General features: G+C 40.7%; 1 protein-coding gene across 1 annotated transcript in view; it reads right to left on the bottom strand.

Moving 5' to 3' along the window:
- Positions 1-26,943, bottom strand: part of LOC125282795 (ankyrin repeat domain-containing protein 7-like) — a 117,770-nt gene that overhangs the window by 29,122 nt on the left and 61,705 nt on the right. The window contains exon 11 of the mRNA XM_057304726.1: positions 21,968-22,027. The gene's annotated coding sequence lies outside the window, so the exon portion shown is untranslated. The remainder of the gene's footprint in view (positions 1-21,967; positions 22,028-26,943) is intronic.

Below are 26,943 nucleotides of genomic sequence, written 5' to 3'. Positions count from 1 at the left end.
CGGGAAAAAGAAAAGAAGTACTGTGAAGACATTGCAATTATAAAAGAGAAAAATGCCAGCCTTCAAAAGACCATAAAACTGACCGAGGAAACATTAAGAAAAACAATATTCCTGTATAGTGGACAGATTAATGCTCTGACCGCTGAGAATACAATGCTAAAGTCAAAATCGGAGGGCAAGGAGGAAAATAAGGAAAGACTGGATGCAAAAGTTGAATCATGGCGAGCTAGACTAGCTAGTGCTATACAGGATCGTGATCAAATTCAGACATCAAAGAGAGACCTAGAACTTCCTTTCCAGAGAGCAAAAGATGAATGTGTTCCTGTGCAGGAGAAATTGAATTTCGATGTGTCTAACCTGAAAGATAACAATGAGCTGCCTTCTCAGAATCTTTTGAAAGCTGAAGGTCAAGTCAATACTTTAGAAATTGAGCTCCATCACACAAGAGATGCCCTCGGAGAAAAGACTTTGGTTTTAGAACGTGTACAGGGAGACCTAAGTCACACACAGTGTCAGAAAAAGGAAATTGAACACATGTATCGAAATGAACAAGATAAAGTGAATAAATACGTTGGACAGCAGGAATCCTTAGAAGAGAGATTTTCTCAACTACAAAGTGAAAATACGTTGCTTCAACAGCAACTAGATGATGCTTACAACAAAGCTGCCAGTAAAGAAAAGATAGTAATTAATATCCAAGACCAGTTACAGGATATTCTAGAAAAACTTCAGGCTGAAAGTGAAAAACAAGCTCTTATGTTGGAAGAGAGAAATGAAGAGTTAATGAATGAATTTAATCTTTAAAAAAAAAAGAATTTATCAGTATGAACAGGAGAAAGTAGAAAGGGAAGTATCCAGAAAGATAAATATTTTTCAAGCTTCCTGAGAGAAAATTCAAAGTGATATTTGATTATGGATTATTATATTATTATTATTATTATTAATTATTATTTTCTTTTTTAGAGAGAAAGAGTGCACCTGCACATGAATGGGGGTAGGGCAAAGGGAGAGGAAGAGAGAAACCCAAGAAGGCTCCACATTGGAGAACTCCACCTCAGGACCCCGAGATCATGACCTGAATGATTATGGCTGAATTTTGAATCTAGTTGAATATAAAAAATATATAGACTATAAGCCAGGGTTAACTTGTATCTAGTAAATAAAAATTAAATTTAAAGAAGAAATTAAGTCATATCAGAAGTCAGGTATGTAGTCAATGTAACATGCCAACAGTGAATCTGTAGCTGATTAAATAATATAAAGTGTTTTAGGATGGTGATATTAACGAGAATATAGAATCTCTAAGGGCGGAAATGAGAGCGAATCTGCCAGAAATTAAAAATGCTATGAATCAAATGCAGTCTAAAGTAGATGCTCTGATGGCCAGGATAAATGAGGCAGAAGACGAATTAGTGAATTGGAAGATGGGATCGTAGAAGAGAGAGTTAAAATGGAAATTTGGCTCAAAAATAATCCAATCTCAGAATGTAGATTACAGGAGATTACTGACTCAATGAAAACGTTCCACTCTCAGAATCATCAGCATCCCCAAGCGGGTGGAGAAAGAGAGGTCTAGAAGAGATATTTGAACAAACTGTAGCTGAGAACTTCCCTAATCTGGCAAAGGAACCAAGCATTCGTGTCCAAGAGGCAGAGAGGACCCCTCCCAAGATCAAAGACAACAGACCTACACCACATCACGTCACAGTGCAATTCGCAAATATTAGATCCAAGGATAGTGGCCAGGGGGAAGAAAATCCTTACGTACAAAGGGAAAAATACAAAAATAACGTCAGACCTGTCTACAGAGACCTGGCAGGCCAGGAAGGGTTGGCAGGGCATTTTCAAAGCTCTATCTGAGAAGAACATGCAGCCAAGGATCCTTCATCCAGCAAGGCTGTCATTCAGAATTGATGGAGAGATAAGGACCTTCCAAGACTGGCAGAAACTGAAGGAATCTGTGACCACCACCAAGCCAGCCCTACATGAGATATTAAGGGGGGTTCGATAAAAGTAAAAAGGCCCCAAGAGTGATACAGAACAGAAATTTACAATCTATAGAAACCAAGACTTCACAAGCAACATGACATCATTAAAATCATATCTCTCAATAATCACTCTCAATGTGAATGGCCTAAATGCTCCCATTAACGCCACAGGGTTGCAGATTGGATAAAAAGACATGACCCATCCAATTGCTGTCTACAAGAGACTCCTTTTGAACCTAAAGATACATCCAGACTGAAAGTGAAGGGATGGAAAACCATTTTTCATGCCAATGGACCTCAAAAGAAAGCTGGGGTAGCAATTCTCATATCAGACAGATTAGATTTTAAACTAAACACTGTTGTTAGAGATACAGAAGGACACCATATTATTCTTAAAGGATGTATCCAACAAGTGGATATAACAAATTTTATAAATATCTATGCCCCCAACAAGGGAGCAGCTAGATACACACGCCAACTCTTAACCAGAATAAAGAGACATATAGATAATAATACATTAATAGTAGGGGACCTCAACACTCCACTCTCAGCAATAGACAGATCACCTAAGCAGAAAATCAACAAAGAAGCAAGAGCTTTGAATGACATACTGGACCAGATTGACCTCATAGATACATACAGAACACGACACCCCAGAACAACAGAATACTCATTCGTTTCGAATGCACATGGAACGTTCTCCAGAATAGACATACTGGGTCACAAAACAGGTCTCAACCGATACCAAAAGACTGAGATTATTCCCTGCATATTCTCAGACCACAATGCTTTGAAACTGGAACTCAATCACAAGGAAAAATTTGGAAGAAACTCAAACACTTGGAAACTAAGAACCATCCTGCTCAAGAATGATTGGGTAAACCAGGAAATTAAAAATCAGTTTAAACAATTTATGGAGACCAATGAGAATGAAAACACATCGGTCCAAAACCTATGGGACACTGCAAAGGCCGTCCTAAGGGGAAAATACATAGCCATCCAAGCCTCACTCAAAAGAATAGAAAAATCTAAAATGCAGTTTTTATATTCTCACCTCAAGAAGCTGGAACTGGAACAGAAGAACAGGCCTAACCCACGCACGAGAAGGCAGGTGGTCAACATTAGAGCAGAGATCAATGAATTAGAAACCAGGAGCACAGTAGAGCAGATCAACAGAACTAGAAGCTGGTTCTTTGAAAGAATAAATAAGATCGATAAGCCACTGGCCATACTTATTCAAAAGAATAGAGAAAGGACCCAAATTAATAAAATTATGAATGAAAGGGGAGAGATCACGACCAACACCAATGAAATAGGAAGGATCATTAGAAACTTTTATCAACAGCTCTATGCCAATAAATTAAACAACCTGGAAGAAATGAATGCCTTCCTGGAAACCTATACATACACTACCAAGACTGAAACGGGAAGAAGTTGATTATTTAAACAGACCGATTAATTATGAAGAGATTGAAGCAGTGATCAAAAACCTCGCCAAAAACAAGAGTGCAGGGCCTGACAGATTCCTCGGGGAATTCTACCAAACATTCAAGAAGAAATAATACCTATTCTCCTGAAGCCGTTTCAAAAAATAGAAACAGAAGGAAAACTACCAAACTCATCCTATGAGGCCAGTATTACCTTGATCCCCAAACCAGGCAAAGACCCCATCAAAAAGGAGAGTTACAGACAAATATCCCTGGTGAATATGGACGCCAAAATCCTCAACAAGATCCTAGCTAGTAGGATCCAACAGTACATTAAAAGGATTATGCATCATGACCAAGTGGGATTCATCCCTGGTATGCAAGGGTGGTTCAACATTCGCAAATCGATCAGTGTGATAGATCATATCAACAAGAAAAGAGTCAAGGACCATATGAGCCTCTCAAGTGACACCGAAAAAGCATTTGACAAAATACAGCATCCTTTCCTGATTAAAACCCTTCAGAGTGTAGGGATAGAGGGTACATAACTCAATTTCATAAAAACCATCTATGAAAAGCCTACAGCGAATATCATTCTCAATGGGGAAAAGCTGAAAGCCTTTCCCTTAAGATTAGGAACACGACAAGGATGCCCACTCTCACCATTATTATTCAATATAGTAGTAGAAGTCCTTGCAACAGCAATCAGACAACAAAAAGGGATAAAAGGTATCCAAACTGGCAAAGAAGAAGTCAAACTGTCTCTCTTCGCAGATGACATGAATACTCTATATAGAAAACCGAAAGAAATTTCTCACGTACCAAGAAATTTCTCATGTACCAAGGCAAAGGTATCAGAATTACGTCAGACCTGTCTACACAGACCTGGAATGAGAGGAAGGGTTGGGGGGGGGGCATTTTTAAAGCTCTTTCAGAGAAAAACATGCAGCCAAGGATCCTTTATCCAGCAAGGCTGTCATTCAGAATTGATGGAGAAATAAAGACATTTCAGAATCACCAGTCACTAACCAATTTCGTAACCACGAAACCAGCCCTACAGGAGATATTAAGGGGGGTTCTATAAAGGTAAAAAGGCCCCAAGAGTGATACAGAAGAAAAAGTCACAACCAATACAAAGACTTTACTGGCAACATGGCATCATTAAAGCATATCTCTCAGTACTCAGTCTTAATGTAAATGGTTTGAACCATCCCATAAAGCGCCACAGGGTTGCAGATTGGATAAAAAGAAATGACCCATCCATTTGCTGTCTACAAGAGACTCATTTCGAACCCAAAGATGCATTCAGACTGAGAGTAAGGGGATGGAGTACCATCTTTCACACAAATGGACCTCAAAAGAAAGCTGGGGTAGCAATTCTCATAATAGATAGATTGGATTTTAAACTAGAGACTATAGTTAGAGACGCAGAAGGGCACTATATTATTCTTAAAGGAAGTATTCAACAAGTGGATATGACAATTATAAATATATATGCCCCCAACAGGGGAGCAGCAAGATACACAAGCCAACTCTTAACCAGAATAAAGAGACATATAGATAAAAATACATTAGTAGTAGGGGACCTCAACACTCCACTATCAGAAATAGACAGAACACCCTGGCAAAGACTAAGCAAAGAATCAAAGGCTTTGAATGCCATACTCGACGAGTTGGACCTCATAGATATATACAGAACACTACACCCCAGAACCAAAGAATACTCATTCTATTCTAATGCCCATGGAACATTCTCAAGAATAGACCATGTTCTGAGACACAAAACAGGTCTCAACCGATACCAAAAGATTGAAATTATCCCCTGCATATTCTCAGACCACAACGCTCTGAAATTGGAACTCAACCACAAGGAAAAAATTGGAAGAAACTCAAACACTTGGAGACTAAGAACCATCCTGCTCAGGAATGACTCGATAAACCAGGAAATCAAAAATCAACTTAAACAATTTATGGAGACCAACGAGAATGAAAACACAACAGTCCAAAACCTATGGGATACTGCAAAGGCAGTCCTAAGGGGGAAATACACAGCCATCCAAGCCTCACTCAAAAGAATAGGAAAATATAAAATGCAGTTTTTAAATTCTCACCACAAGAAGCTGGAACAGCAACAGAGGGACAGGCCTAATCCACACACCAGGAAGCTGTTGACCAAAATTAGAGCTGAAATCAATCAAGCAGAAACCAGAAGTACAGTAGAGCAGATCAACAGGACTAGAAGCTGGTTCTTTGAGAGAATCAATAAAATTGACAGACCACTGGCAAGACTTATCCAAAAGAAAAGAGAATGGACCCAGATTATTAAAATTATGAATGAAAAAGGAGAGGTCACGACGAACACCATTGAAATTGGAAGGATTATTAGAAATTTTTATCAATAGCTATATGCCAATAAACTAAGAAATCTGGAAGAGATGGAATCCTTCCTGGAAACCTATAAACTACCAAGATTGAAACAGGAAGAAATTGATTTCTTAAACAGGCCAATTAATTATGAAGAAATTGAGTCAGTGATAAACAACCTTCCAAATAACAAAACTCCAGGCCCGGATGGTTTTCCTGGGGAATTCTACCAAACATTCAAAAAACAAATAATACCTATTCTCCTAAAGCTATTTCAAAAAATAGAAACAGAAGGAAAGCTACCAAACTCATTCTATGAAGCCAATATTACCTTGATCCCCAAACCAGGCAAAGACCCCCTCAAAAAGGAGAATTACAGACCGATTTCCCTAATGAATATGGACGCCAAAATCCTCAACAAGATACCTGCTAATAGAATCCAACAGTACATTAAAAGGATTATCCATCATGATCAAGTGGGATTCATACCTGGGATGCAAGCGTGGTTCAATATTCGCAAATCAATCAGCGTGATACATCATATCAACAAGAAAAGACTCAGGAACCATATGATCCTCTCAATTGATGCTGAAAAAGCATTTGACAAAATACAGCATCCTTTCCTGATTAAAACCCTTCAGACTGTAGGAATAGAGCGTACATTTATCAATCTCATAAAAGCCATCTATGAAAAGCCTACTGCAAATATTATTCTCAATGGGGAAAAGCTGGAAGCCTTTCCCTTAAGATCAGGAACTCGGCAAGGATGCCCACTCTCGCCACTATTATTCAACATAGTACTAAAAGTCCTTGCAACAGCAATCAGACGACAAAAAGGGATCAAAGGTATCCAAATCGGCATAGAAGAAGTCAAAATGTCTCTCTTCGCAGATGACATGATACTCTATATGGAAAACCCAAAAGAAGCCACTCCCAAACTACTAGAAGTTATAGAGCAATTCAGTAATGTGGCGGGACACAAAATCAATGCTCAGAAATCAGTTGCATTTCTATACACGAATAACGAGACCGAAGAAAGAGAAATTAGGGAATCCATCCCATTTACAGTAGCACCAAAAACCATACGTTACCTTGGAATTAACTTAACCAGAGACGTAAAAGACCTATATTCTAGAAACTATAAATCACTCTTGAAAGACATTGAGGAAGACATAAAAAGATGGAAAGATATTCCATGCTCATGGATCGGAAGAATTAACATAGTTAAAATGTCCATGCTACCCAGAGCAATCTACACTTTCAATGCTATCCCGATCAAAATACCGAGGACATTTTTCAAAGAACTGGAACAAACAGTCCTTAAATTTGTATGGAAACAGAAAAGGCCCCGAATCTCCAAGAACTGCTGAAAAGGAAAAACAAAGCTGGGGGCATCACAATGCCGGATTTCGAGCTGTACTACAAAGCTGTGATCACAAAGACAGCATGGTACTGGCACAAGAACAGACTCATAGACCAATGGAACAGAATAGAAAATCCAGAAATGGACCCTTGGCTCCTGGGCAACTAATATTTGATAAAACAGGAAAAAACATCCGGTGGGAAAAAGACAGTCTCTTCAATAAATGGTGCTGGGAAAATTGGACAGCTACATGCAAAAGAATGAAACTTGACTGCTATCTCACACCATACACAAAAATAAACTCCAAATGGATGAAAGACCTCGATGTGAGGCAGGAATCCATCAAAATTCTAGAGGAGAACATAGGCAGCAACCTCTACGACATTGGCCAAAGCAACCTTTTTCATGACACATCCCCAAAGGCAAGAGAAACAAAAGATAAAATGAACTTATGGGACTTCATCAAGATTAAAAGCTTCTGCACAGCCAAGGAAACAGTCAAAAAAACTAAGAGGCAACCCACGGAATGGGAGAAGATATTTGCAAATGACACTACAGATAAAGGACTGGTATCCAAGATCTACAAAGAACTTCTCAAACTCAATACACGAGAAACAAATAAACAAATCAAAAAATGGGCAGAAGATATGAACAGACACTTTTCCAATGAAGATATATAAATGGCTAACAGACACATGAAAAAATGTTCAAAATCATTAGCCATCAGGATCAAAACCACACTGAGATACCACCTTACACCAGTTAGAATGGCAAAAATAGACAAGGCAAGAAACAACAATTGTTGGAGAGGATGTGGAGAAAGGGGATCCACCCTACATTGTTGGTGGGAATGCAAGCTGGTACAGCCACTCTGGAAAACAGTGTGGAGGTCCCTTAAAAAGTTAAAAATTGAGCTACCCTATGATCCAGCCATTGCACTACTGGGTGTTTACCCCAAAGATACAGACGTAATGAAGAGAAGGGCCATATGTACCCAATGTTCATAGCAGCAATGTCCACATTAGCTAAATCGTGGAAGGAGCCGAGATGCCCTGCAACAGATGACTGGATTAAGAAGCTGTGGTCCATATATACAATGGAATATTACTCAGCTAATAGAAAGAACGAGTACTCAACATTTGCTGCAACATGGACGGCCCTGGAGGAGATAATGCTAAGTGAAATAAGTCAAGCAGAGAAAGACAACTATCATATGATTTCTCTCATCTACGGAACATAAGAACTAGGATGATCAGTAGGGGAAGAAAGGGATAAAGAAAGGGGGGGTTATCAGAAGGGGGAATGAAACATGAGAGACTATGGACTATGAGAAACAAACTGAGGGCTTCGGAGGGGAGGGGGGTGGGGGGAATGGGATAGACCGGTGATGGTTTGTAAGGAGGGCACGTATTGCATGGTGCACTGGGTGTTATACGCAACTAATGAATCATCTAGCCTTACATCGGAAACCGGGGATGTACTGTATGGTGATTAACATAATATAATAAAAAATCATCAAAAAAAGAAAGAAAGAAAGAAAGAAAACCCAAAAGACTCCACCCCCAAACTACTAGAACTTATAGAGCAATTCAGTAATGTGGCGGGATACAAAATCAATGCTCAGAAATCAGTTGCATTTCTATATATGAACTATGAGACTGAAGAAAGAGAAATTAGGGAATCCTTTCCATTTACAATAGCACCAAAAATCATACGCTATCTCGGAATTAACTTAACCAGAGACGTAAAGGATCTATATTCTAGAAACTACAGATCACTCTTGAAAGACATTAAAGAAGACACAAAAAGATGGAAAAATATTCCATGTTCATGGATTGGAAGAATAAACATAGTTAAAATGTCTATGCTACCCAGAGCAATCCACACTTTCAATGCCATCCCAATCAAAATATCAATGACGTTTTTCAAAGAACTGGAACAAACAGCCCTAAATTTGTGTGGAACCAGAAAAGTCCCCGAATTGCCAAGGAATTGCTGAAATGGAAAAACAAAGGTGGGGGCATCACGTTGCCGGATTTCAAGCTATACTGCAAAGCTGTGATCACAAGGACAGCATGGTACTGGCACAAAAACAGACACATAGACCAATGGAACAGAATAGAGAACCCAGAAATGGACCCTCAGCTCTTTGGGCAACTAATCTTTGACAAAGCAGGAAAAAACATCCATTGGAAACAAGACAGTCTCTTCAATAAATGGTGCTGGGAAAATTGGACAGCTACATGCAAAAGAATGAAACTTGACCACTCTCTCACACCATACACAAACATAAACTCCAAATGGATGAAAGACCTCGATGTGAGGCAGGAATCCATCAAAATCATAAAGGAGAATATAGGCTGCAACCTCTTTGACATCGGCCACAGCAACTTTTTTCATGACACATCTCCAAAGGCAAGAGAAACAGGAAAAAATGAACTTGTGGGATTTCATCAAGATAAAAAGCTTCTGCATAGACAAGGAAACAGTCAAAAACACTAAGAGGCAGCCCACGGAATGGGAGAAGATATTTGCAACTGACATTACAGATAAAAGACTAGTATCCAAGATCTACAAAGAACTTCTCAAACTCAATACACAGGAAACAAATAATCAAATAAAAAAAATGGGCAGAAGATATGAACAGACACTTTTCCAATGAAGATATACAAATGGCTAACAGACACATGAAAAAATGTTCAAAATCATTAGCCATCAGGGAAATTCAAATCAAAACAATCCTGAGACACCACCGTATGCCAGTTAGAATACCAAAAATTGACAAGGCAGGAAACAACAAATGTTGGAGAGGATGTGGAGAAAGGGGATCCCTCTTACACTGTTGGTGGGAATGCAAGTTAGTACAGCCACTTTGGAAAACAGTGTGGAGGTCCCTTAAAAAGTTAAAAACTGAGCTACCCTATGATCCATCAATTGCACTACGGGGTATTTACCCCAAAGATACAGACGTAGTGAAGAAAAGGGCCATATGCACCCCAATGTTCATAGCAGCATTGTCCACAATAGCTAAATTGTGGAAGGGGCTGAGATACCCTTCAACAGATGACTGGATTAAGAAGATGTGCTCCATATATACGATGGAATATTACTCAGCCATCAGAAAGAATGATTACACAACATTTGCAGCAACATGGACGGTACTGGAGGAGATTATGCTAAGTAAAGTAAGTCAAGCCGAGAAAGACAATTATCATATGGTTTCACTCATTTATAGAACATAAGAAATAGGAAGATCGGTAGGAGAAGGAAGGGAAGAATGAATGGGGGGGGGGTAAACAGAAGGGGGAATGAACCATGAGAGACTGTGGACTCTGGGAAACAAAGTGAGGGCTTCAGAGGGAAGGGGGGTGGGGGACTGGGATAGGCCGGTGATGGGTAGTAAGGAGGGCACATATCGCACTGGGTGTCATACGTAAATAATGAATCATGGAACATTACATGAAAAACTAAGGGTATACTGTATGGTGACTAACATAATAAAAAATTATTATAAAAAAACAAAAAACCAAAAAACAAACAAACAAAAAAAAGAAATGGAAGTCATTCTTGAGGGATGCTTAGATTTTCCTTTGAAAATCTTTTATTATTGCTGTAAAGTTAAAGTCCCAGAGAAATTTCAGAGATTCAAAAGAGCATTCAGCAAGGGATCAATTACAGTTCTACCCAACTGGAATATTTTGACCAAAATGAAGACTTCAGCAACTTGATAACTCACTTGTATATTTGTTTGCTTCTACACACCCTGCCACGTTTTCTTTAGACTCTTATTGGCAAATACATCTCTTGAAACTCGATGTTAACTTTTTCCAGTTCACCTACAGGCTCTTAAGACATTATGCTCCATCATCATCACTCACCATCTTATATCTCTAATGTATCACAAATCTTATTTTATGATATAGCATTGTCAGCAGATACACTGCCTAGAGTGACACAGAGAATACTTCATGGGCGTCTAAAGTGGCCTTGTAGATAAGTAAGTCTATCATTTCAAAGATATTCCTATCCCCACAGAAACGTCTCATCATTGGAGGTTTTCCAGTGTCCCAAAGTGTGTCTGAGATAGTAAGCACCCAAAGAAGATGCCCATTACAAAAGCTTATAACTATCATACAGATATAATCCTAAGGGAGCCATGGTCACTTGGCTCCGTCCCAGAGGGATTTTAAATTCAGAGATATGTAATCCCGACAGGACGTCCAACAATTTCATACATATTTCAACATCTTTAAAGAAGATATATTACATAAACAACAAACTTATTAAAATCCTCTCTTTTTCTGTTTTATTACGTCCTAAGGCCCTGGAAACCAACCGCTCACTTTCCTTCCCCAGAAGAATTCCTTATGCTTCTATATCTTTCTATCATGCAGATTTCTTTCTTGACAAAGTTCGTAAGTTCTTCACAGAGCCCCCTAGCAAAAGATATGCCTTGATACAGACCTCTGGACACTAGTTCTCTTCTGTGCTCTTCTCTGTAAAAAATCCACCTGCTTTGCTTTTGACCTTTCTATCCCATCCTCATTCCATCAATTTTGCACATAAAGCCTAAAGAATTGCCTGGAATTTGGGAACATCTCCTCTATATTCAGGGAAAGATAGGGAACTGAGCAGGCCAAACCAGAACCTTCCTCATATGCTGATTGCTTTTGTCCTATCACACCTATTAAGTATAAGACTAGTCAAACAATATCCTAAAAGTGTACATGTCTCCTGTATAGGCTCATTTCCAAAGAGCCTTCCAATTCAAAAGCAATGCTTTGTAGAAAACAGAGACAGCCATTTGTCTCTGGTAAATGATTCAAGAAAGTCCAACACGATAGCACCATCTCTCAAAGGCTTCGCACAGCTGAGCTTTAGGTGACATAAAAAGTCCCCATTTGTCGCCTAGTAAAAGAAGAATAGCTTATTCTCCTACTGGGACTAAATTAAAAGATGCGGCTGTTCCATCATATTTAGCAGCACTCCTGTAACGCACAAAAGCTTCTGTGGCACTGATTAAGAGGAGAAAACGTCATCTGGCTTGTAGAAAGGATCTGTAACTAAAACAAAAGTATTCTCACCCTTGACTAAACATTTACTGTCAACAATCTGTCTTCTGTATGTGCCCAGGAAAACAACACTCCCAAACACACACACATAAACACAAATGTTCTATTCACAATAAATCCGCTCTAAGAACAATTATCTAGGAATCATTTTTCTTTGCCTTTGAAGTTAAATGCTTTACAAATGAACGTCAGGATTAAATGTGCCTCCTCCAGTAGTGGAGGTCCACAGGCGACTTTGCTGCCAGTTTTCAAAAGAAAGAGAAGAAAGAAAGGGATTATTTTCTTAGCCCTTACTACGGTCATTATCTTGGTTGTTATTTCCACAAATAGGTTTCATTTATCCAAAATTAACTGTCTAGAATCTTTACGCTTCAATTTGGTGAAGGGCATAACCCTCATTTTCCTTGTGTGTGTCCTATCCTTGCTGTGGACAAGAAATCTCTCTGCGCCTTGGTCTTCAAACACTGAAATGAGTTCATCCAACGTAGCCATTGTTCTAACACGACTTCTCTTTCTGGGATTTTAAGTCTTTTTAAGTGAGATCCAAATGTTGGAAACCTTGGATAAAAGACTTCTGTCTTCCTTATGACAACATAAACAAAATATTTATTTAAACAATAGATAAAACATTTTTTTGTTTTACTTCCTGTGCTGTTAATACCTCCAAAAGGGAGAAATCTCAACTTAAAGTATGTTAACATTATTTACACAATGTTAAATGTCCATTATATCTCAATAAAGCTAGAAAAAATATGTTAATGTTTTTGTTATTTAAGAAATTGTTACTATAATTTACAATTATAATTATTTCACTTTAAGCCTTACACATTTTTTGAAATGTTTTCTTTGTGAAATAAGTTAGGAAAGAAACAGAAAAGATTATGATAAATGCATTTAATAAATACTCCTCTAATTTCCTTATTTTCCAATGTCTTGAAACTGTATTCTAAATCTTACTCATTCCTATTAATATTAACTATCCCTATATGAAGTGGGGGAAGTTGTTTGTTAAAGGTAAAAGAGAAATTTTATTTTATTTTTCATATATTACACTTAATAAGTTCTTAATTTTGAGGTTTGCTACTCTGTAACCTTCTATTGCATATACCGTTTAAAATTTCTCATTTTTATGGGTCTTTTAAATCATATTGTCTGATTTATTTTTGTTTCTTAGAAAGGAGGGCTTTTACCCACTTATTATTTATTGCCCAGTATGGCAAAACCACACCTACAGATGCTTAATAAAATTATCTAAAGATAAATCACAAACCTTACGTTCTGCTCACATCGTAATGAAATGAATATAAAAACAAAATTGGGTTATCCTTGTAAGTCCTATATTTGGAGTTGAGCAAGGCTCACATTAGAATAATGGAGACAGTCTGGAGCCTCACACTGCAAAGAAGAGCGAGGTTTGGAAGCAATCCCAAAGGAAAATGATAAACATGTTCAGTTATTGAAAAATACATCAGATGGGGAAAGCAACTGCTCTTGCTTAGCTTAGAAAAGAGAGTTTCTTCACACATGGTTCCCAAGCACATGATGAAGTGTGTTTATTAAGAGGAAGATAATTAGCTATTCTCTTTTCTGTCCCTCTAATTGGAAGAGATGCACAAAAATATTTGTAGAAAATTGTAGATAAAATTTTTTAAATTGTTTGAATATTTGGGCCAAAAGCTGAGTTAGGTTAGATGTGTCAAGAAGAAGGGTAGGAAATAAAGCTGGCCTTACGAAAACTATCAAATAAGAGACTTGTCTCTATTCTTTGGCTTTTTGTGCTTCTATACCAACTCAGTAACCCTCATCTCCCATTCTGCAAGGCACCAAATACCCTTGTTATTTTTTCCCCATCCCTATCAAATCTCAGTACAAAATCTGATAAAGTAATCCATATTAGGGTAAGTAACTTAGATTATTAACACTTAAACATATTACTCCCCACTTCAACACAATAAATATATTTGGAGCTCCCACTGAGTATTAGGCTTTTCGGCTTTTTTTTTTTTTAAGATTTTATTTACTTATTTGAGAGAGAGAGAGAGAGCACACGAGCAAGGAGAGGAGCAAAGGGAGAGAGAGGGGGAAAGAATCTCAAGCAGACTCTTCACTGAGCGTGGAGACTGACACTGGGCTTGCTCTCACAACCCTGAAATCATGACCTGAACCAAAACCAATAGTCAGATGGTCAACCGACAGCCACCCAGGTGCCCGGATATTAGGCTTTGTATTAGGCTCCTTATATATTATTTTTGAGAGTCTAAGTTGGTATAACCTCTTTTTAAAGCAATTTGACAATTTTTAGTAAAGGTGAAGATATGTAAACTATAAACCAGCAGTTCCATTCCTATATGCATATCCAAAAGAAAAATCACAAGAATATACATAGCAGCACTGTTTGTATTATCAAAACAATGGGAAAAAACCCAAATATCCATTAATGGAAGAATGGATGAATAAATTGTGGTATATTTATATGATGAAGTAACATAGCAGTGAAAATGACTCATCTGTAGCTAAACAATATGGATGAATCTTACAAACATAATGTTGAGTCAAGAAGTCAGAGAAATAATCACATGATAAAAATTAATACAAAAATATTTTAACTAAAATATGTCTGAAAATACTTGCATATATAGTAAAAAGAGGAACTCCAAATTTAGGACTATTGTTACTTTAGGTGGAAGGAGATAAGATGGGATTAAGTAGTGGCCCACAGGAGATCTCAAAGATATTTGCAAAGTAATTTATATCTCTTAAATCTATGGCCAGTACACATATGTCAATTTTATTGTTATTCTTAATATTTTACACATGCGTGCAATATTTTCTTGTTATTAAATATTTAATTTTTAAAAGTAAAAAAAAATTGAGTTTCCTTGCACCATTATAATTTCTACAGGTGATTATATTTATTGTTTCGAAGAATGAATTTTCTGCAGCCAAATTTATCATGGGAAATTTTAGACATTATTCTTTTTACCTTACTTTTAAAAGGTAGTTTATCCCCCTTTCACAGCTGAAAAAACAGATCCACACTGTGTAATTTATGGTCCCATGGTCTTCTGGATGAGAAGAGGTGGGTGAGAATTTGAAGCAATGTCTCTCTGGTTCCCAAGTCTGGGCTCTTTCTGCTCCACTAAATGCTATAAAATGTTCCCCCACAAATTACCTCATTTAAAACGCTCAATAGCTCTCTACGGGAGGTACTGTTACCTTCGTTTTTAAGATGAGAAAACTTAGAAGAATTAAATGCCTTTCCGATAGTCCTGCCATACAAGACCTTAAATCCAAGTCTTCTCACTCCTAAATTCAGTGATTTAATAACGAAAACACAGTCATGTTCCCAATGATAAATCCTAGAATGACTGGGGTAGGTGGAGGATTTAAATGAACTTTCGATACATAATAGAACCACCAGAGTGGTGATAAGAATCTTTTCATTTTCTTTCCTCGAATATAAATAACTAAAGTAATATTTACCAAGAACTCTTTTATATTCTGGTAGCTTCAGAAGTGCTGACTAATTTTTCTAGTTCCCAGATTCCTAATTCTCATGTTCTAGTTCCTAGAATGGGAAACGTGGGCAAGAGGTCAAATGATGGGTTCACGATCATGGAAAGTTCTCAGCAGTTATACCTTCTGACTGCCAAGTTCAAGCTCTCATAATCTAAATTGATTTTGCTTAGCAGTGAAACTCCTGATTATTACTTCATGTCCACCTCAACATCTATCTGACTTATTTCATCCCACAAGGACTCTAGTACTTTGTTCTGTCTTCCTTAAGAGACTCGATATCTGATGGCCAGAGAGTCAAGAGTACAAAGTGCACACTTCACAATGGAATGCTATTTTGATTCCACTTGAACAGTTGGATTTTGCAAAAGCTTGCCACTACTGTGACTCTTACTTGCTAATAACTTATTTTTAACCCAAAATAATTTATGTAAAAAAATAAATAAGGGCTCCAGTTCAAAATGGTGATGTGGGATGATCCTAAACTCACTTCCTTGCATGCACACACCAAATTTACAGCTATATATGGGACAATTTCCTCTGGAGGGAAAAGAAAACACCTAAAAATCTAGAGGAGTGACCCCTTCACACTCGGCATATAAAAGGGAAACCACATCAAAACAAGAAGGAAAGGCGGAGACACAGTCTTGCCATAAGGCCCAGTGCTCATGCGGCAATTCACATTTGGGAGCAAACTCAAAACCAGGAGTTTCCACCTGAGGAGTGAAAGGTTCATACCCGACATGAGGCACTCCAACCTTTAAGACTGGCACCTGAGAGAGAAGCCTCCAAAACATCTGGCTTTGAAGACCAATGAGGCTTGTGCTCACGAGACCCATGGGGCTGTGGTGAACTCTGGAATGGCTCCTAAAGGGCTCACCCACACAGAGTCACGTGCTCCAGGGCCCAGTACTGAGGCAGCCTTTTAAAAGAGCCCAGACTTTGTGTGAAAGAGTCTCATTTCCTAATTTTGAGGCATTGGTCTGAGGGGAAGGGGCCTGCTGAGACACTCTTCAGGAATGGAGGCTGGTAGGTGCCATCTTCCTGCTCTCTCTCTCCCTGCCTTGCTGAAACAAACCAGTAGGCACTATCTTTTTTTTTTCCTTTTCCTGTTTTTCTTTTTAAAAGATTTTATTTACTTGAAAGAGAGAGAGTGGGGTGGGGGGTGGGAGGTGGGGAGGAGCAGAGGGAGAAGGATAAGCAGACTCTGTGTTGAACGTGGAGCCTGATGGGGTACATGATCCCATGACCCTGAGATCATGATCTGAGCCGAAGGCAGACACTCAACTGACTGAGGCACCCACGTGCCCCTAGAGCTGCAGCCCCAGGGGCAGGCTTCTAATTAAACATATACTTAAGGGCCAAGTATAAACTTTCTCTCTGGAACACTGGTCACTTCAAGTCAGAAAATGGAAAACTTTAAAATTTAGGAGATTTCAATCAGTGGTTCTCTTTTAATTTTATTTACTATGTATAAATGTGGAGGAATTTGTGGTCTTGTGTTTACACTTCCAGGAAGCAGGAAGGGCATACTGTGGGCACTGGGGTGTGGAGACATATGGAGACGGCAGAAGCAGAAAGTTCATGAGAATTTTTTTACTTGATTGGGGGAGTCAGAATATAAACCTCTCTCAATTGATCAACTGATCGATTCATTGATATATATGTTCATATACAAATATAAAATGTGTATTCATAAAGGAGTACCTACAGACATGTACTGACAGATAGTGGAAGACGCAAAACAGATCTCTCATTTTAAACCCTGCAATTTAAATCTAAATAAAAATGCTGCTTGAGTTAGTCTGAAATCTAGCATTTACATTAGACTTTATTCTAAATGTTGCATATTATGAAGTCTGGGCTGTTATTCTAATGTTAATGACAGCAAAATTTTGAATGAGATACCTAACAAGTGCTTAGTACGTTTTACATACGTTCTCTTATTTAACCCTCAAAGCTTTCATAGGAGATAAGTATTGGTATTACCCTCAGCATTTATTCAACAGAGGAAACGGAAGCTTGGAGAGGTTAAATGCCCAAGGTTACAGAGCTGGCAAGTGGTGGAACCTAGATTCAAATTTATGTCCTCTGGCCTTTCAGTTGCTTTTCTTCTCAGTTGTGCCATGCCGCCCCAATAGCACCGAACTTCTATCTGATTCTATTCTGGTAAGCCTAATGTTTTCCTGTTTCCAGGTGGAATAAGTTATACTATGTATTTTCTAGGGAAAGAATAGTGGTGTTAGGGAAGAGAAGTACCTCTGCCTTCTGAGAAACTGCTCAGAAATTTTCCAGACCATGTCATCAGAATAGTTTTACCCCAGACGCAAGACATTTAGGTGAGCCAGGATGTTCTGTGAGAGGAAAAGGTCAGGAAAATATTTCATCTCTTAGATACAGTCATTGTCTTTTATGTGTCCTTTGGCCTGAGAGAGCACAGAACAATAAGGTCAGCCAAACAGATGTGAGGGCAAAGCTCACCATGTGCTAGCTTTCTTCAGACACTATTATGAACATCAAAGACAGCTTTGAAGTTCAAAAGGAAAAGTCATAAAGACAGCCTGAGGGTCTGTGAACCTGTGAAGGGCACTATTTCCTTGGCAAGAATGCTAGGTTTTGTAAGGAGGAATAAAGAGTATAGAGAGACAGGTTATTGAGAAAACTGAGCATTTTAGCTTCGCTGATCATCCCACGAAATGGTAAACTCCATGAAGACAGCCAGTTCTTTACTATACCTGATGCTTAGTTCAGAGCACATAGTATATAGATAGCAATTCATCCATATATTCAATTATATATATATATTAATATGGATTGGTTGAATGATTGATAGAACACCTATTATGTGCTTCTGTTCTAAGTACTAGAGATATGGAAGTGGATGAACCAAATTCCATGCTCATGAAATTAACAGATCAGTGTAAATATACACTATGTTAGGTGGTATAAGTGCTAATAAGAAAATTAAAACAGAGTAAGAAGAAAGAGAATAAAGTTAACAGACTGGGGAGCTAGATAGAGATAAAAGTGTGGTCAATAAAGATGTCTCACTAAGGGCCATTTAAACAAAGAGGTCTGAAGGAATTGAAGGAGTGACCATGCAGATATGGAACAATAATCTAACAATCAATGATTTTAACTTCATAATCCCAATGTCTCCAACTCCTATTTGCTTGAGTGTTGGATGTCCAGAGTCTCCCTTCTGGGAGTATCTAGGAATCACCAGGTTCATTGTCACATGTTCTTGAATTAGACTCAGGAACCGGTTTACAAGCCTGCTCCATACATGTAACCACAGAGTATTGGTTTTGATATCAACTAGTGAGTACATTTCCTTTTCTATTTGTTGATCTTTTTCCTAACAGGTACACAGTAATAAGACACTATTTCCCATTTCTTACATCTAAGGGAGTTTTTATGACATTACATACAATTGAAAAGTAATTTGAAGTTTCTACTTCAATTTGAACTGTTTAAATCTGTCCTAATGGAGTACTAGAGAAGTTTTAAGTCATCTATTTACTCATGTGCATAATTCAGGTATTGGACAATGCTTATTGGCTGCCATTGACCAGGCATTTAATTATGTGCTGATTTTTGACACAACTTCACTCTAAGGGTCAGAAGTACAATGCCCTAGGACATGAGAGTATTAGCAATAGTAATAGTTGGAGTCATCACAGGAGCGGCCAACCTGGAGAATCGAGCGGTCAAGTTCTACGTAACTTTTCCGAAAACAATGCATTCTTTGGTATGATCAATCTTTGATTCAAATCTAGCAAAGATTTACTTAGCACTTTTTCTATGCAAGACGTTATGCCAACTGTCTGAAGGGTTTGTAATTTTAAAGAATGAAACATTTGATCTCACTGTACACTCTGGCTGCTGCCACTGTCCTTTCACAGAGCTTATTCATGCCATGGATTTTATAAAGGCAATGCAAATGTGTGGTTTGAATTATGTGAACAGTTGCATTAAAACATTGGAATGTTGTTGAGTGACAATTAGCCCTTCATAGACTAATTTCCAATTCTCTTCTTTACTCTAACGTTGAATGTTTCCACGTTATACTTGACCAAAATTCCATATTCGGTAGCTTTTCCCTTCAAGTGGCATGCTTTTTAGATCCATTTAGCTATATGAGAATGTATAAACGTTGGTGTATAAATTGATTGGCACACAAGATATCTTTTTTCATTTACTTAAATATTCAAGAAATACTATTTAGGAAGAATTTTCCAGAATATAGTTGATAGGCACATGATATCAACAGCTCACCTTAATGTTTCTCATTTTCAAATGATAAGCAGAGGAAGAAAACATGTAAAGGTAAGGACTCCCATTCCAATAGTGAGAAGACATGGTTCCCAGGCATGCCTCATTTATGGAAAGTTGCGTGGGAGATTGGGAGACATTGATGTTTCACAGCATGATGATAAAGAATTGGTTTCTATTAACAAGAAAGGTTAATGTACAACAGTGATATATTTCATTGTTACTCTGTGGCTTAGCCTTACTCATGGGTCATTCCAGACAGTCAAAACCCTGTGTCTGCCCTGTGAGAGGCAGGTTTCTATGGTAGGCTCCTATGATAAGGATTCATTTATAGAACACGTTCTAGCTGATCATAAATCCAGAAACACCGGACCCAGAAATTATTTTGGAACAGTCATAATTTTGATATCTTTTGAAACTGTAGCTAAAATATTTATCATGCCATTTTTTGAATTCTTTTAACAACCAAAAAAAAGGTGCACATTGGCTACAGAGTAAAAATCCTCTAGCATACCAATATGTGACTCTCACCTTTATTTTAAAGGATTTTATTTATTTATTTGAGATAGAGCAAGAGAGAGAGAGAACACAAGCAGCAGAGAGGTAGAAGTGGGTTCTCCACTCAGCAAGGAGCCCAATGCAGGGCTCTATCTCAGGACCCTGGAATCACGACCTGAGCCAAAGGCAGATGCTTAACCAACTGAGCCACCCAGGGACTCATGACTCTCAACTTTAAGCATTACGTAAAAATGATATATACAAGCTTTTGAATGTGCAGATGACGCTACTAAGATGATATCAGTAGGAAATGGGTTTTGACTTATTATTACTTGTTCACATGGAGATGCATCATGGTCTTTTACTCATCCATTCTGAGGAACCAATGTAAGATATTGGTTAATTGGGTTAATTAGGAAAACCATAAACTATACATGTTCCTATGAGTCAAGTCTCCTCTTACAGGCTCCAGCAGAACACTGTTTGGTGGTAGGCTGTGAAATTCACATTTAAGGAGGCAAATTTATTAGCAGAAGTCTGTATGGACGGTCTAGTGTGAGGATATCTTGAAAAAGAAAACAAAATTGAATTCTAACAGATTGAGATTTAAATCTCAGCTGTACTATTTACTAGCTGTATGTTTTTGTATAACCTATTCTAGGCTCTGCTTTATCACTGAACCCCCACACAGCTGAAAATCCATATATGACTTCTCACTTTGGGATACTTTACTGATAGCTTGTTCTTGACTAGAAACCTTACCGATTACAGAGACAGCCGATTAACACGTACTTTGTACGTTAGACGTATCATATGCTATATCCTTACAATAAGCTAAGGCTGGAGAAAAGAAAACATTTTTAAGAAAGTCATAAGGAAAAAAATACCATTACAGTACTGCACTGTTTATCAAAAAAAAAAACCCCAAAAACAAAAGAACCAAAACCATATCTAAGTTAATCTGTGCAGTTCAAACTTGTGTTGTTCCGGAGTCATCTGTACTGTAAAAGCGCAAAGGGCCGAGATGAAAGTGTAGTGGGTCCACAGACTCCTGGAGGATTTTCGAAGGGGAGGAGCCGGTAGGTGAGGACTGGCAGGTGAACAGAAACTCATCAAGCAGAGAACAGCGGAAGGCAAGGGAGCTCAGGAAGATGAGAGAATGGAGGGCACAGGAGGGGCGCTGAGGCCAGGCCAGAGGAAAGGTGAGGTGGCACTGGACAGTCTCCCAGGGAGCCAGGGCTTGTCCAATTGAACATTCGATCACAAACATGACACAATTTGACCTGTTTTCAGGAAGAGTCAGCCACCAGGTGAAAGTGGGGGAGGATCAACATCACAGTGGTAGTGGTGAGGCTCCACTGGACAGTGAAAGCCAGGTTGCCCTCACCGGATAAAACCCATCCCTCATGACCCTCCCCAGGCACTTGACTGAAAGCAGGCCCGCAGAGGAACAGTCACCCTTACCTCATAGGAGTAGCCCTCCACCAGTGGGATATCTTGCTCATCTATCAGCGTGTACTCGGTCTGGAAATTAACCATGTTTCAAAACGTTAGGTTCAGGGTCACAGTAAAGTATTAGTAACAGACAGAAACTGCCCCTTGTTTGTTCAGCTTTCTGTCTGAAATGTTCCAAATAAAGAGTTTTAAGGGATGACATTACTATAACCAGTCACTGAGTTAGAAGGGGTCTCAGAGCTGACGGGGGAGCCCACTCTTCCCTAGGTAAAAAGCCACATTCCTCTTGCACGAAAGGCAGGAAACAGTCCCCCAAACGGATTAGTCTCATTCTTGCTTGGAAAGCCTCTTTCTAAGATCTAAGTTGGTTTTACCTTCATCTGACTGCCTCTGCTCCTCTCTCCCACCAGAAACTTCCGGCGCTGGGGATGGGAACTGTTCCCATCCAGGGTAAGGTCCGTGGCTGGTGCAGCTACGCGGCCGGCCGGCGGCTCCTGGAAACAGCCAAACCTCAATGCCCACAGGTGCCAGGAAGCCCCAGTCTCCAACACGCCGAGGGCGGGGCCAGGTAAGGTAGAGAAGCAGAGGGAGGCCCTGCTCTGGGAGGCCCACTGAGGCTCGTCCGTGTCTGGCAGCGTGAACCCTGCGCGAAGTTCCACTACGGACTGCCAGGCACAGAGACGCACGCAGACTGTCCTGCCAAAGAGCGAGCGGGCCGCCTGCGAAGGGCGCTGCGCTGCCCGCAGCCGCCAGCCCCCTCCTAGCCCGCGGGGACCCGCCGCCAGCCAGCCCGCCCGCCCGGCCCCGCATCCCCCTGACCCGGAGGCTGCGGCCCTGGCCCAGCGCCCCGGCCCGCGGCCCCGCACCGCTCACCTCCCTGCCACCCAGACGAGCCGCACGATGCCCAATTTGAAGTCGGTCAAGGCCGGGCCTGCGCTCGGCCGGCGGCGCCGCTCCCTCGGGAGGCGCCGGGGTCGGGGCTAGGCAGGACGAGGCTGGGCCGGGCTCGGGCCGCCGCAGCCGCCGCCGCCTCGCGCCCACCGGACCAGCCACACGCCTACCAGACCTGCCATGCGCCGCAGCCTTGTGCCCGCCATACCTGCCACGCACCACCGCCGCGCGCCCGCCAGACCTGCCACGCGCTGCCGCCGCCGCCTCGCCGGACTTGCCACGCTCCGCTGCCGCCTCTTCTGCCGCCGCCGCCGGGGGCACCACCTTGAGCCGAGCCGGAGGCGGGTTGCGGACACACCCCCGCCCGCCACCGACCCGCAAATCCCAGGGCGCGCGACGCCACGCCGTGGCCAATGGGAGGAGGGAGACTACGCCGGGCGCATTGAGGATCGGAGGGAGGGCGGGGGGGGAGGGGCGGGGCTGGGGGCGGGGCGCAGCCGGGGGCGGTGGTGGCGCGGCCGCCCCGCCCTACATCAGTTTCCGGGAAGCTTTGTGCTGGAGGCCGCAGTCCGCTCCTTGCTCCCTGCTGCCTGATCTAGGCTCGGACCGGCGCTGGACCCCATGCGCAGCCCCAGACCCCGCACCTGGCTCCTGGCCCCGCGACCAGCCTGGCGGCCCCCGGTCTCGCATCCCCAGGCCGGACCCTGCGACCCGCACTGTGCGACTTTCGACCCCGCGCGCCACCCCCTCGTGGAGGGGTGCGCGGGAGGGCCCTGCTAGTTGGGGTTTCTGCGGGACTTGCCCCCATCCGCAGGACAACCGGCAGGAGACGCGGGTTGGGAGGCGCTGCGGAGCAGGGGCTGCGGAGCCGAGCGCCTATAGGACCTGGGCACCTGCCCGCCCTCCTTCCTCCCTGGCCACCCACCACCTCCTCCTCACAGGGTCCAGCTGAGGACCACAGTGGCCTGGGGTTTCCCCACACAGCCCATCCTCAGGCTACCACAACCTTCCCCAGTTCTCAAGCTGCTTAATTGAGGTATGGTGATGTGCTGGCGGCTGAACAAATTGGTCCAGCTCATTCCGAAACAGGCACCCCAGGGCATGAGGACTTTGGGGACTACCACCCTTGTTTCCTGACAACCACTCTGGCGGGACTTTCACCACCACCCCCCCAACACCCACTGAAACTACATCAGTGCACAAAACAAAACCCCTGTTCGTATTTCAGTTAGGGAAGCAGAAAAGCCCAAGATATTTAAATGAGTTCTATGCGAAAGTGATAAATGCTGTGGGGGAAACAAGTAGGTCAGCATTAGGGGTTGGGGGTCCTAGGGAAGGTGGTGGGCAGGTTATGCCCTATGACAAGTCAGTTTGAGCAGTGTAAGGAGCAGAGAGAGAGCCATGTGGGCATTTGGGGGAAGAGCCAGTGCAAAGACCTTGAGCTGGGATGTTTGAAAAAGTGGGGTGTCCGTTGTGATCAGACAGGAGTGCAGGACAGAAACGGGTCAAGAAAGATCAGAGACGTGAGGGGCCAGAGAGGGGTTAGTAGGCTCTTATAAGGACTTTGACTTTTACACTTAGAAAAGTGAGGCCTTTGCGGGATTTGAATAGAGGAGTAGCTTTCCCATGAATCAAGCTGGCTGGTGGAAAGGGTAGTTTGGGGGGGGGAAGATTGGAAGCAGGAAAGCTATTTAGCAAGTGAATTCAAGTAGCTAGCCAAGAGATCATGGGCGTTTGGCCAGTGTTCTGTAGCAGTCAGTTTAGCCGTGTTTATGTTTCAGGAACAACCCCAAATTCTCAGCGGCTTAAAATAAAAATGAATTTCTTGTTCATGCTACATGTTAAGGTTGCAAAGGAATTGAATATGAGTATAGAGTTCAGGGGAGCTGTCCAGCCTGGGGTATAAACATGGCATTCAATACCAATTCAATACTTGGCACATTTGCTGTACTTCAAGCCATGCAACTGTATGAGATCACATTAGAAGAAAATGCAGAGGAGTGCCTGGGTGGCTCAGTCGGTTAAGCGTCTGCCTTCGGCTCAGGTCATGATCCCAGATCCCTGCTCAGGGGAGAGCCTGCTTCTCCCTCTACCTTGCTCCTGTTCTCTCTCTCTCTCAAATAAATATATAAATAAAATCTTAAAAAGAAAGAAAGAAAAATAATGCGATGGCAAAGGAGAGGGCAAAGACTGAGCCTTGGTACTCCCTTATAAAGGGAGGAGCCAGTCAAGAGAGGGAGATGTCAAGTAAGAGGAAAATCAACAGAGGGCGGTAGCTTGGGAGCCAAGTAAAGATTCTGAAAGAGAGGGATCAACCGCATCCGGTGCTGCTGATAGGTCCTGTAAGGTGAAAGAAAAAGGACATATGGGACAAAGAAGAATGACATTCTTAATGGTGACCCATTTTTACCATATTTCCAGAAAGTTTGAGAAAAATTTGCACAATAATGCACGAGAATGTCCATTTTGCAAAAACCTCACCAACACTGAGCATTGTAATTTTTTTTACTATTTGCTAATTCAATACGTAAAGTCTTGCACTTCTGGAAGATGTGTAAAGACTTGTCTTTTATGATAGGGATGATTCATTCCTGTGTCTCAAAAATTAATGGGCAGTATTTTAGTCCCTTAGCAAAGTTAGTATTTTAAAAAGTTAAAGTCAATTGATATATTTTTAAGTTCTCTGCTTCCCTCTAGAATGAAATGATTTCTTTTAAATTATGGACTTCCTCTGTCTTGTTCACCATTGTGATCTCAAGACACTGAAACAGTGCCTGGTATATAGCAGGTGCTAATAAATACACATTGAATGAATGAAAACAATGAATTTGAGGTAATGTATTAGAAAACGTGTCCCATGTTTAAAAAACCTGTCTTGTTAATTACAATAATAAGTATCAATAAGAATAATTGTTCAGCAAACTTTTAAAGCAGGCCTCAAACAGAGAAGCCTAGGATACCTATTCAGAGTCAGACCTGGACAGCATGAGGCAATGTTTGAAACAGCTGTCCAAGACTTGACCGGGACCTAACATACAAACCAGCTTTCAACTAGGCATAAGGAAAAACATACAGTATTCCGATAGCGATTTTAGATTTTCCTATCAGTGACTCCCTTCCTCTCCTTCTCCCTCTTGTCTCTGTCCCTGTCCTTGTCCCTGTCCCTGCCTCTCTCTTTCTCCCAACCACAAGATGGCGATAGCCACTGTGGAACTCCTGGCTCAGTTGCTGAAAACATCTTTCTGTAACTGAGAAAACCAGCTTTCCCTTAACTGACTTTTTAGGTACCCTGGTACTGTTATTTGGGAATAGCAACCCTACTTTGGGAACAATTCCAGAATACCTAGTCCAAATAACTCTCAGGAGCATACTGAAAAACTCTGGCAAATATAATCAGTTTCTAATAATTTAAGAAAGAAGGACTATGTAACAAAACCCAAACAAGTTAGGGCTCTATGAACTTCAGAAACAAATGGGGATCCATATAGTAGTGGTATGGCCTTTTTTTGTTAAGTCTAGTAAAGCAAGGATACTTGACTAAACCAGGGAATATTTAGCCTAGAAAGAAGACTTAGAAGCAGACTGACAGCAATCTTCAAATATCTGAATGAATGACTAGTAGGAAGAAAAAAGTTTTAACTCTATTTTTGGGCAATTCCAGTGGTAGAAATCAAAAGCAGTGGCTGTATGTTATAGCGAGGCCATCTAGCAACAGAGTGGGCTGCCTCCATTAATGCAACAAATGTGTCAGATACTGCTAAGCACCAGTGAACACCTGATCATTGCCCTGTATTCTAGTAGGAGGGTATGACTTCACCTTAACCAATTTTGTGTTAGTAATGAAGGGAAAGAGAAGTTTTACTACAAATGCAGAAGAAATTTAAATGTCTAAAAGATTGCTTATACTTTTCTCCATTTACTGAAAGATTTTTACACTTTTCAGTGTAAAATAATGGCATTAAAAACGGTGTGCAAGTTTCTCAATATTTATTTTCAACTGAGATAATACAATAGATCATAAGAATGCCTGCATAAGCCAAAATTCATTTCAAGTTTGTCCTTAAACGTCCCTTAGTGGATTTGAAGGCAGTGTT

Source organism: Ursus arctos, unplaced genomic scaffold, assembly GCF_023065955.2.
Source record: "Ursus arctos isolate Adak ecotype North America unplaced genomic scaffold, UrsArc2.0 scaffold_30, whole genome shotgun sequence".
Taxonomy (NCBI): Eukaryota; Metazoa; Chordata; class Mammalia; order Carnivora; family Ursidae; genus Ursus; species Ursus arctos.
The sequence above is the reverse complement of the archived record's forward strand: the minus strand, read 5'-3'. Positions and strand labels throughout refer to the sequence as shown.